The sequence below is a fragment of the Eumetopias jubatus genome, unplaced genomic scaffold (genome assembly GCF_037043125.1).
Source record: "Eumetopias jubatus isolate StellerSeaLion01/CBP00866 unplaced genomic scaffold, mEumJub1_p1.0 scaffold_3, whole genome shotgun sequence".
Lineage (NCBI taxonomy): Eukaryota > Metazoa > Chordata > Mammalia > Carnivora > Otariidae > Eumetopias > Eumetopias jubatus.
In genome coordinates, this window is record NW_028274809.1 from 23,038,177 (window position 1) to 23,048,016 (window position 9,840).

Here is a 9,840-nt window from a genome sequence, read left to right on the forward strand (position 1 = left end):
TGAAGAGGTACAAACTTCCAGTTATAAAATAAATGTCATGGGGTTGTAATGTACAACATGGTGACTATAGTCAATAATACTGTAGTACATATTTATAAGTCACCCAGAGAGTAAATCTTAAAATTTCTCATCACAAGAAAAAAAGTGTATAACCATATGAAGATGGATGGTAACTAGATTCATTGTGGTGATCATTTCTCAGTGTGTGTGTGTGTGTGTGTGTGTGTGTGTGTGTGTGTGTGTGTGTGTATCAAATCATCATGTTGTACACTAAAATTAATATAATGTATGTCAATTATACCTCTTAAAAAAGAAAATTGGCAGGTAAGATAAGCCTGTTCACTAAAAGATAAGTTTGTCATCTTGTGCCTTTTCATCTATACAATAAGCCACTGAGCCTACTTTGGGTAGTAAATAATCTATGGAAATATCATATTCAGGTGGTTACCTCTGTGGAATATTTTAAATATCATATGATAATTTTTGAAGGAAAGGAATCCATAGAACAAAAAAGAGGAATTTAAGAGTTAAATTTGTCTTTAATGGGACCATCCCTACTAAAATTGTCAGCATGTGCTGAGTGTCAGGAAATCTTGAATTAGAATCTTGATCCTGTGCCATTTCCTCCTTTTGTTTTGAACCTTTTCCAAAATTTTGTTCCTTTATAAATCATTTCCATTTGTAGGTGATCTTCAGGATATCTAAAAATAGCATACTGCTTCAGTTGTCTTGTTTAAAATGTTGCATCACCCGTAAGCAAAAATGCTATAGTACTGGAGCTCAGAGTACCCCCCCCCCCCAATTATCAGATTTTCCTTTTTCTCCATTTTATATCTGGGTGTTTTCTTCTTGCCATTCTGTCACCAGATATTTTTAATAGGTTTTTCTTTCTTGTTGTAAATTATTTGCCTCGATCTCTCCTTTTTTCTTTAAATTCCAGTTAGTTAATACATAGTGTAATATTAGTTTCAGGGGTAGAATTCAGTGATTCATCATTTACATACAACACTGAGTGCTCATCACAATGGCCCTCCTTAATTCCCATCACCAATTTAACCCATCTCCCACCCACGCCCCTTCAGCAACCCTTAGTTTGTTCTCCATAGTTAGGAGTCTGTTTTATGGTTGACCTGTCTCTTTTTTCCCCCAGGTTCCGCTGTTTCATTGCCTCCATCTTTTTCCTATATATTGAACAGCAGACTGTGTTGTCCTTTACTTACCTTTTTTTTTTTTTTGCTTCTGCCAGACTTCCATTTACCTTGATACTACCATTCTCCTGCTTTGCTCTGTATTTGTGCCCCTTGTCTGTTCAGTGGTGTTCAGTCTGAAATATCTGATCTTCAATACTCTCCAGTTATTTTCTAGCTTTGTCATCCAAGTGGAGAATATGTTTCACAGGACTCTTGGAATTGTCTACTTTTGTAAAGCCATCAGAAGTTCCCCTACTTCAGTAAATGGAATACTACTTTTTTTTAAATTTAATTTGCCCTATAAATTATTGGTTTTCTTTCTTTCTCCTCTACCCTCTTCCCCAGATTTTGGCTTTTACTTCAACATTTACTCAATGTAGCTACCAAACAATTGCCAAAATTTTTATTTTGTTACTGGTGAAAATCAGTAATCCTTTGTCTCTTTTATTACAGAAACTGTGATCTAATTTATATAACCTCCTTAAAGCTAGGACTATGTAGTGATCATAGCAGTGAATGCTTTCTTGCTGCATGCCCTACCATGACCAGACACCATTTTCATTGCTTCATATGTGCTAAATAATTCTCAAAACAGCCTTCATTTCCTCAGTAGTATTTTTGTCCCATTTTAAAAGAGGTTAAGTAATAAAGGAATCTTCAAGAGTTCCAATGCAAGATGGATGAAACAGATAGAAATATAACCCATGTAGAATAATGTCCAGGTTCACTGCTAATGGCAAATTTCTTATAATGCTGGGAAAAGGCCTGGCTGAAAAAGATAACTATGGTTTTTCCCCTATCTGCTTTAAAATATGAAAGTAATGTGATTTTAATATGTCTGCATTCAAGAGAGGACAGTGTCTTGTATACATTTCTTTTGCCTCTGATCTGATAAAATTCATTTTTACCCTTTCATAATATAGGTCATTTCAGAGAAGATTCTTGCTTATTAGGTAAAATATACTAGTAATAAAGAATACATAAAAGAGGCAAAATCTGTCCCATCTAGTGAAAAAAGAACATTAAAAAATTTGGAGAAATATTTAAGTGATGGGCTGTCTGGATTTTGCCAAAAATCCAGAACCAAGTTTTTAATGTTTATAGGCTTGAGTTTTCATCGCCCTTGGAGGAAGATAGGCATATTTGTTTTTTGCATTATAAGTACAGCCAGTTTCACTGTGGCATTGATGGAGTTTGCCGGCTTCAGCTGCTGGGTTTTTGCTATTATAAAGATAAGAGCTGATGCAATCATACAGAAGCTCCTGATATTTATGTAGATGTACTCTATGGCTTGAAGGATTCTGCTCTACCTGATTTCAAATCACTGCTAGGCATGGTTGGGCCAATACAATCTTTCTCAATTTCTTGGAGCTTTGCGACATATTTCTACCACATAAAAGTCAAGGATGTATTAAATTAAATCACCCATCTCCTGATAATAAGATCGGTGACTGCCACTCTTATATCAGAGCACACTTTTATATCCACAACTGAAGATGTCAAGCATTTCTCTCTATCAGAACAAATTTAAGTATTTCTGATACAAGTTTCAAAGAGAACATTTTGCCAAATATTTATGTTTATTTTATATATTAAGAACATAGCATTGAAAACCTTTTTCTTAACAATGAGGGGTTCCTTTTGGCTTGTATATCATTGCCAACCATGGTGACTCTCAAATCAGAATTTAGTAATACTTTTGATTCATGAGAAAGAATAGCATGTGTTTTGCTCCTCTGTAGCAATCTTGGTTCTGCAGAGGAGGTGGTAGTAAAAAATTTATTTTTTTCTGAGTACACTAAGCAGATGTGAATCAGAAGACACATGGGAAGGAAATATATATTCTTGGGAGCACTGTTTTTGCAAAGATTCTTTTTGGCAATAACCACACTTTATGTCACTGTCCTTTACAATATTCTGTAATTTCTAATACCACACAAAATAAATTTACACTTTCCTCTTCAGGTCAGCAGTTGTAGGTTCTGCTATCAATCCCTCAAGTTAAAGTATATTTTGTGTTTTGAAGCAGCATGATATAGTAGCAAGAGCATTAGACCAGGAGTTGAAGTTCTGGATTAAGTTCCCACCGGGCCATTTACTGTCAACCAGGACAAGGCCTTTCAGAGTGTCGTTTTTTTGACCTATGTCAAAAAAATAATAGTCTTTTATCATCCCAGTTGCTTTGTATATCAAGTAATAATGCATGTGTAAATTGTTAGGTCCTCTATAGAGACCTATATGGAGATAAAAGGAATTATAATTTAGGAGGCTTCTGACAATATACTAGTTTTTCTAAGGGGGAAAATAGCTGATAGATGTACTTGACCAAGGCAGACAAAGTTATTGGCTGTCAAAAGAAATGGGAAGGGTTTTTGACATCAAATAAAACTGATATTTTAGAGATGAATGGCATCTCCAGAAGCTCTCCAGTTCCAAGATACAGATTTGCAATAATTGTAGTATTATTGTCAGAATATTTACAACCTATCTAAATTTGAAATATTTATAGATGTCATGTAATCAAAGGTAAATCAAATGAATGATAGCTTTAATTAATGCCTTCTACTCTATTAAAATTATGGAATATTTTTGTTGTATACCAAAATACAACTATGATGCAGTTCTGATAATAGCTTAGATTATTTATTATCCTTCCTTCATATGATTTTAAGGTAGTGAGTTTCTTTTTTTTTTTTAAAGATTTTTTTTTTTAAAGATTTTATTTATTTATTTGAGAGAGAGAATGAGATAGAGAGAGAGCATGAGAGGGGAAAGGGTCAGAGGGAGAAGCAGACTTCCTGCTGAGCAGGGAGCCCGATGCGGGACTCGATCCCGGGACTCCAGGATCATGACCTGAGCCGAAGGCAGTCGCTTAACCAACTGAGCCACCCAGGCGCCCTTTTTTAAAGATTTTATTTATTTGACAGAGAGAGAGATAGTGAGAGCAGGAACACAAGCAGGGGGAGTGGGAGAGGGAGAAGCAGGCTTCCCGCGGAGCAGGGAGCCTGATGTGGGATTCGATCCCAGGAACCTGGGATCATGACCTGAGCCGAAGGCAGACACTTAACGACTGAGCCACCCAGGCGCCCAGTGAGTTTATTTCTTGAAAAATGTTTACATTTTTAAATAAGGAGATATTATTCGATGAAAATGTTTTGTTTCTAAGCCTCATAATTTTTTATGACAATATAAAGGATCTTTTCTTGATCTAGTCATAATTATGTAATCTTAGTGGTATAGGAGAATCATAAATTGCAATCAAGATTAAATTTTACATTGGATTCTCAATCATGAATGGATTCAGTATCTCCTTCAAGGATTAGAAAGGGGAATTAAGGGGTATAGACTATTAAGTTCACAAAGTAATCACATAAAAGGGATCTAAAATATGTATGTAGTCTGAAGTTTTGTTCTTTACAGTGTAATAAAAATATGTGAGATCAGAACTTAGCTCTGAACTTGTAAACTTGCAAAACTCTATATAACATTTCAGGAAATAACATTCTGAAGAGTAGTCAGGAATCAAAGGTCAATTCAATATGACTAACAAAGAGATGGTAAGTGATGACCAAGAATGTTTTTCTTTTTTTTCTTCCTTGTTTTCTTTTTTCTTTCTCTCTCTCTCTCTCTTTTTCTTTTCTTTTCTTTTCTTTTCTTTTCTTTTCTTTTCTTTCTTTCTTTCTTTCTTTCTTTCTTTCTTTCTTTCTTTCTTCTTCTCTCTCTCTTCTTTCTTTTTCTCTCTTTTTCCTTCCTTCCTTCCTTCCTTCCTTCCTTCCTTCCTTCCTTCTCTCTCTCTCTTTCTTTTTCCTTCCTTCCTTCCTTCCTTCCTTCCTTCCTTCCTTCTCTCTCTCTCTCTTTCTTTCTTTCTTTCTTTCTTTTTTTGGTGATTGTTTATTGAAGGAAAACATTCCATCTATAAACATCATTCTCAAAATAATTTCCAAAAGAATAAGTCTTTCATTGAGATTTTTACACTACTTATAAAAAAGTCTTTACACACTATTTACTTTTGATATTATAAATATCAAAATATAAATATATTTTATATCAAATATATATAAAATATATTTTATATCAAAATATAAATATTTTGTATCTGTCAAAAAGCATTGTTTCTTAAGTAAATATTTACCTGATGACCAGGTCTACTACTAGTCATATGTAGACTCTATAGAATTAAAGATGAGAAGACATAGTTTTTGATTCATGAGGATAAGTTTTCCCGATTTAAATAAGTTTAAGAATCATTTTAAAAGGCAACAAAATTTTAGAATCTAAGACAAAACCAAATTGTATTTTACCACTTATCTAACATGGGAGGGTGTATGTGTGTTAGTTATGTATCACCATAACAAAACATATTAGCTTAAAAAATGGGTCATATTTCATGAGGCTGTGGCTTAATTGGATTCACTTGGATGGTTCTGTGCAGCATGGTATCAGCTGAGATTCCAGACATCTGTAGATTTGACTGGGTTGAGTCCTTTAATACATATTGCTCATGTGACTGGCAGTTGGTATTGGCTACACAACCCCCTTGTGTCTTTTTTCTTTTCCATGTGGCCTCTCAACTTAGATCTGGTTTAGACTTCTAAGAACATGCCAGCTGACTTCCAAAAGAGAATAGTATTTTAAGCAGTGAAGAAAGAAAGTGCTCTTGAAGCAAAATCTCTTGAAGCCTGGTCTCAGTAGTTAAACATTATCATTCTGCATTCTGCATTCTATTGATTGAAGCATATCACAGGGTCAGTTCAGATCCAGGGGAGGGGAAATAAAGCCCACATCTCAGTGGAAGGAAAGGTTGAAGAATTTATAGCCATCTTTAACCCATGGTGGGGAGACAGTTCTCCATGTTTGGTGAGAAATTTTCATGGCATCCTAAACATTGTTTCAGATTCTGCTGTTACTTAGATTACTTGCTTTTGCTAAACATCCTTCTTCATTGCTTATTGATTCAAAGCAGAGTTCATTGTATACATAGAACATTATGATTTTTGGGGGGCACCTGGGTAGTTCAGTTGGTTAAGCATCTGACTCTTTGGCCCACCTCATGATCTCAGCCCTGCCACCAGACTCCACACTCAACATGGAGTCTGCTTGAGATTCTGTCTCTCTCCCTTTACCCCTCCCCCCACTTGTGCTTTCCAAACAAACAAACATTGTGACTTTTTGATCTGGCACATAGCTTTGGAAAAATTTTATTTATTTATTTGACAGAGAGAGGGCACCAGCAGGGGGAGTGGAAGGCAGAAGGAGAGGGAGAAGCAGGCTTTCTATGGAGCAGAGAGCCCGACGTGGGGCTCAATCCGAGGACCCCAGGATTATGACCCCAGCTGAAGGCAGATGCCTAGCAGACACCTAACTGACTGAGCCACCCAGGCACCTAAAAAACTTCCATTGTTTATGCTCATTGTTTGGTTAGACTTGGTGGGCTGACAGAGATTTTGATCATTGTTATACCTACTCTTCATAGCAGAGATTTTTAGTTGTTGCCTGTTATAATTCATTCTCTCCTCCTTCCCTAGTATAGATTTATAATCTTTTAGCCTAACTAAAAGACTACTTTTCCAGGTGTCCATTGCAGTTAGCTGTGCAATTAAATGTTAATGGTCAGTCATAAGAAGTGTTCCCTGAATAAGAACCTTCTTGTCTTCTTTCATTTTACTGTTCTAAGTGGATAGACTTGTTAGACAAGGATCACACCCAGATATCATGGAGTGGGAAGCCAAAAGGACTCCGGTTCCCTGATGACATTGTGGAGAGCCCACACCAGCTCAGGACTGCCAACCTCAGAATTTCTTTTATGTGAGATAAACTTGTGTCTTCTTGTATAAGCTACTTCTATTTCAGATTTTTTTTTAAAGATTTTATTTATTTATTTGAGAGAGAGAGAGAGAGAGAAACAGCATGAGAGGGGAGAAGGTCAGAGGGAGAAGCAGGCTCCCTGCTGAGCCGGGAGCCTGATGTGGGACTGGATCCCAGGACTCCGGGATCATGACCTGAGCCAAAGGCAGTCGCTTCACCAACTGAGCCACCCAGGCGCCCTGAGTCTGAGTCAGATTTTTTTTGTTATAAGGAGCCAAGCTTAACCCCACTTGATATATCTGCTAAGCAAATCCTCCATCTTGCACTTAAACTGAATGAAAATATAGTCAATGTTGATAAATATCTTCTCTATGGTGGCATTTAACACAATTCGTGTTTTTTTTATATGTGTGTTTTTGTTTGTTTGTTTTCTTTTGGGCCTGGCACTTGTTTGGTGACATCAATGAAAGAAACATTGTGTGCACACATGGTCATTTACATGCAAGGAAAATTAACAAAACTTTAAAGCTGACTTCAGATAATATTCTGATTGTTGTTTGCCAAGTCATAATTTGCCAAAGATGACGCCAAAGAAAGTTGGTTATTTCGTTTTTTTGCTTTGCTTGTCAGCACTACTGAGAGTCCCAAGCAGAAAATTAGTAAGTCTAAGTAAAATTAAATAAAAAGTAAAATACAACTAACATATAATCAATGTTTGATACAAAGAAAATTATGCAATATTTTTATGTAAATAGAATTTTTTTTTTTAGTTAGTGTTTAAATTTTATTTTTCTTTTGGTAAGGTGGTACAATTCCTCAAGGAGTGATGCAGTTTTGCACATTATTTTACAGTGAGAGGAATTATATCTGTCTCTGCTTGTGCTTTGGGTTTGTTTTACAGTAGATAAACCAGTGCCCACACCTCTTCACCCAGTAACAGTCCCTGCAGTGCTCCTTGATGACACCCTTGTCTTGAACTCCAGGATAAACTGCAGGCTGAGCAGGAGGTGGCTGGGGAGAAACAAGGGCACTGTAGGCACCATCACATTGGGCTTTGCACCAACGGGACCTCCAGCACAAAGTGGTCCCGGCAGGAGAGTGGATAGCCTGGTGGGGGGTTCACTGGGCACTGACTTTGATGGAGCAGAGGGTTCAGGGAAGATACAGGCATTTTCCTTACAAACACAGTTGCCATGTTGTCGCTGAATTTGGGAAGATGTCCTGGAAGGCTGGTAGCACAGTTCTCATGCACCTTATCAACAGAAGTATATAAATACAATTCTGAAAATTTATTTTCTTCATTTGAATTGTGTTTTTATGCTCATGGTGTCTACTTAAAAAAAATGACAGTTCTCCAGAATAGATCACATCCTGGGTCACAAATCAGGTCTCAACTAGTACCAAAAGACTGGGATCATTCCCTGCATATTTTTGGACCACAATGCTTTGAAACTAGAACTCAATCACAAGAGGAAAGTCAGAAAGAACTCAAATACATGGAGGCTAAAGAGCATCCTAATAAAGAATGAATGGGTCAACCATTCATAAATTTCTTCTTTAAAGAAGAAATGTTTCTATAGATTTACCTATTCTGATCATTTCATATATGTAGAATTATACAATATGGCCTTTTGTGATTGGCTTCTTTCACTTAGCATAACACTTTCAAGGTTTATCCATACTGTAACATTTATGGGTCCTTCACTTTTTTTATGGCTGAATAATTTCCGTTTCAGATCTACCATGTTTTGTTTATTATCAGCACATGGATATTTGAGTGGTTTCCATATTTGGGTTACTATGAATAATGCTGCTCTATAAATATCTGTATACAAGTTTTTGTGTAGATATATATTTTCATTTCTCTTGGGTATATACCTAGGAGTGAAATTGCTGGTTCATATGGTAGCTCTATCTTTAATCATTTTTGGAACGTCTTGACTATTTCCCGTGGAGATAGTACCATTTTACATTGCCAGCAGCAGTATAGGAGGGTTCTGAGTCTCCACATTCTCCATAACACTTGTTATCTGACCTTTTGATTCTAGAAATCCTAGGGCTTGTACAGTATCAACTCATTTAGATTTTGATTTGCATTTCCCTGATTACTAATGATACTGAACATCTTTTCATGTGCTTATTGGCTATTTGTACATTGCCCTTGGAGAAACATCTATTCATTACCTCTGCCAATTTTTTAATTGGGTTGTCTTTTTATTATTGAATTGTAAGAATTCTTTACAACTTCTACATACAAGTCTCTTATCAAATATATGATTTGCAAACATTTTCTCCCATTCTATGATTGTTGTTTTATCTTCGGTGTCTTTTGAAAACACAACAACAAATTTTGATGGTATTTGATTAATCTCTTTTTTTCTTTTGTCACTTGTGCTTTTAGTGTCATGTCTAAGAAACTGTTGCCTAATCCAAAGTTATGAAGATTTATTTCTGTGTTACCATTTAAGAGTTTCACACTTTTTGCTCTTACACTTAGGTTTTGACCCACTGAGTTAATTTTTATGTATGGTGTTAAGGTATGTATCATTCTTTTTTGTGTGGATATCCAATTGTCCCAGCACCATTTGTTGGAAAAATTATTCTTTTCCCATTGATTTGTTGGCACCCTTATCAAAAATCAATTGATCTTAAATGTAAAGGTTTATTCTTGGACTTAATTCTATTCGTCAATCTAGGACTAGCCTATGCAAGCCACACTGTCTTAATGACTGTGGAGTTCTAGTAAGTTTTAAAATTGTGTTTTGAAATTGAGAAGTGTGAGGTCTCCAACTTTGTTTTTCTTTTTCAAGATTGCTTTGACTATTCCGTGTCTCATAAATTTACA

The 9,840-nt window shown here is 35.9% G+C and overlaps 1 pseudogene; it reads right to left on the reverse strand.

Moving 5' to 3' along the window:
* Positions 1 to 7,856: 7,856 nt before the first annotated feature.
* Positions 7,857 to 8,190, reverse strand: LOC148164672 (large ribosomal subunit protein bL36m-like; annotated as a pseudogene).
* Positions 8,191 to 9,840: the final 1,650 nt, after the last annotated feature.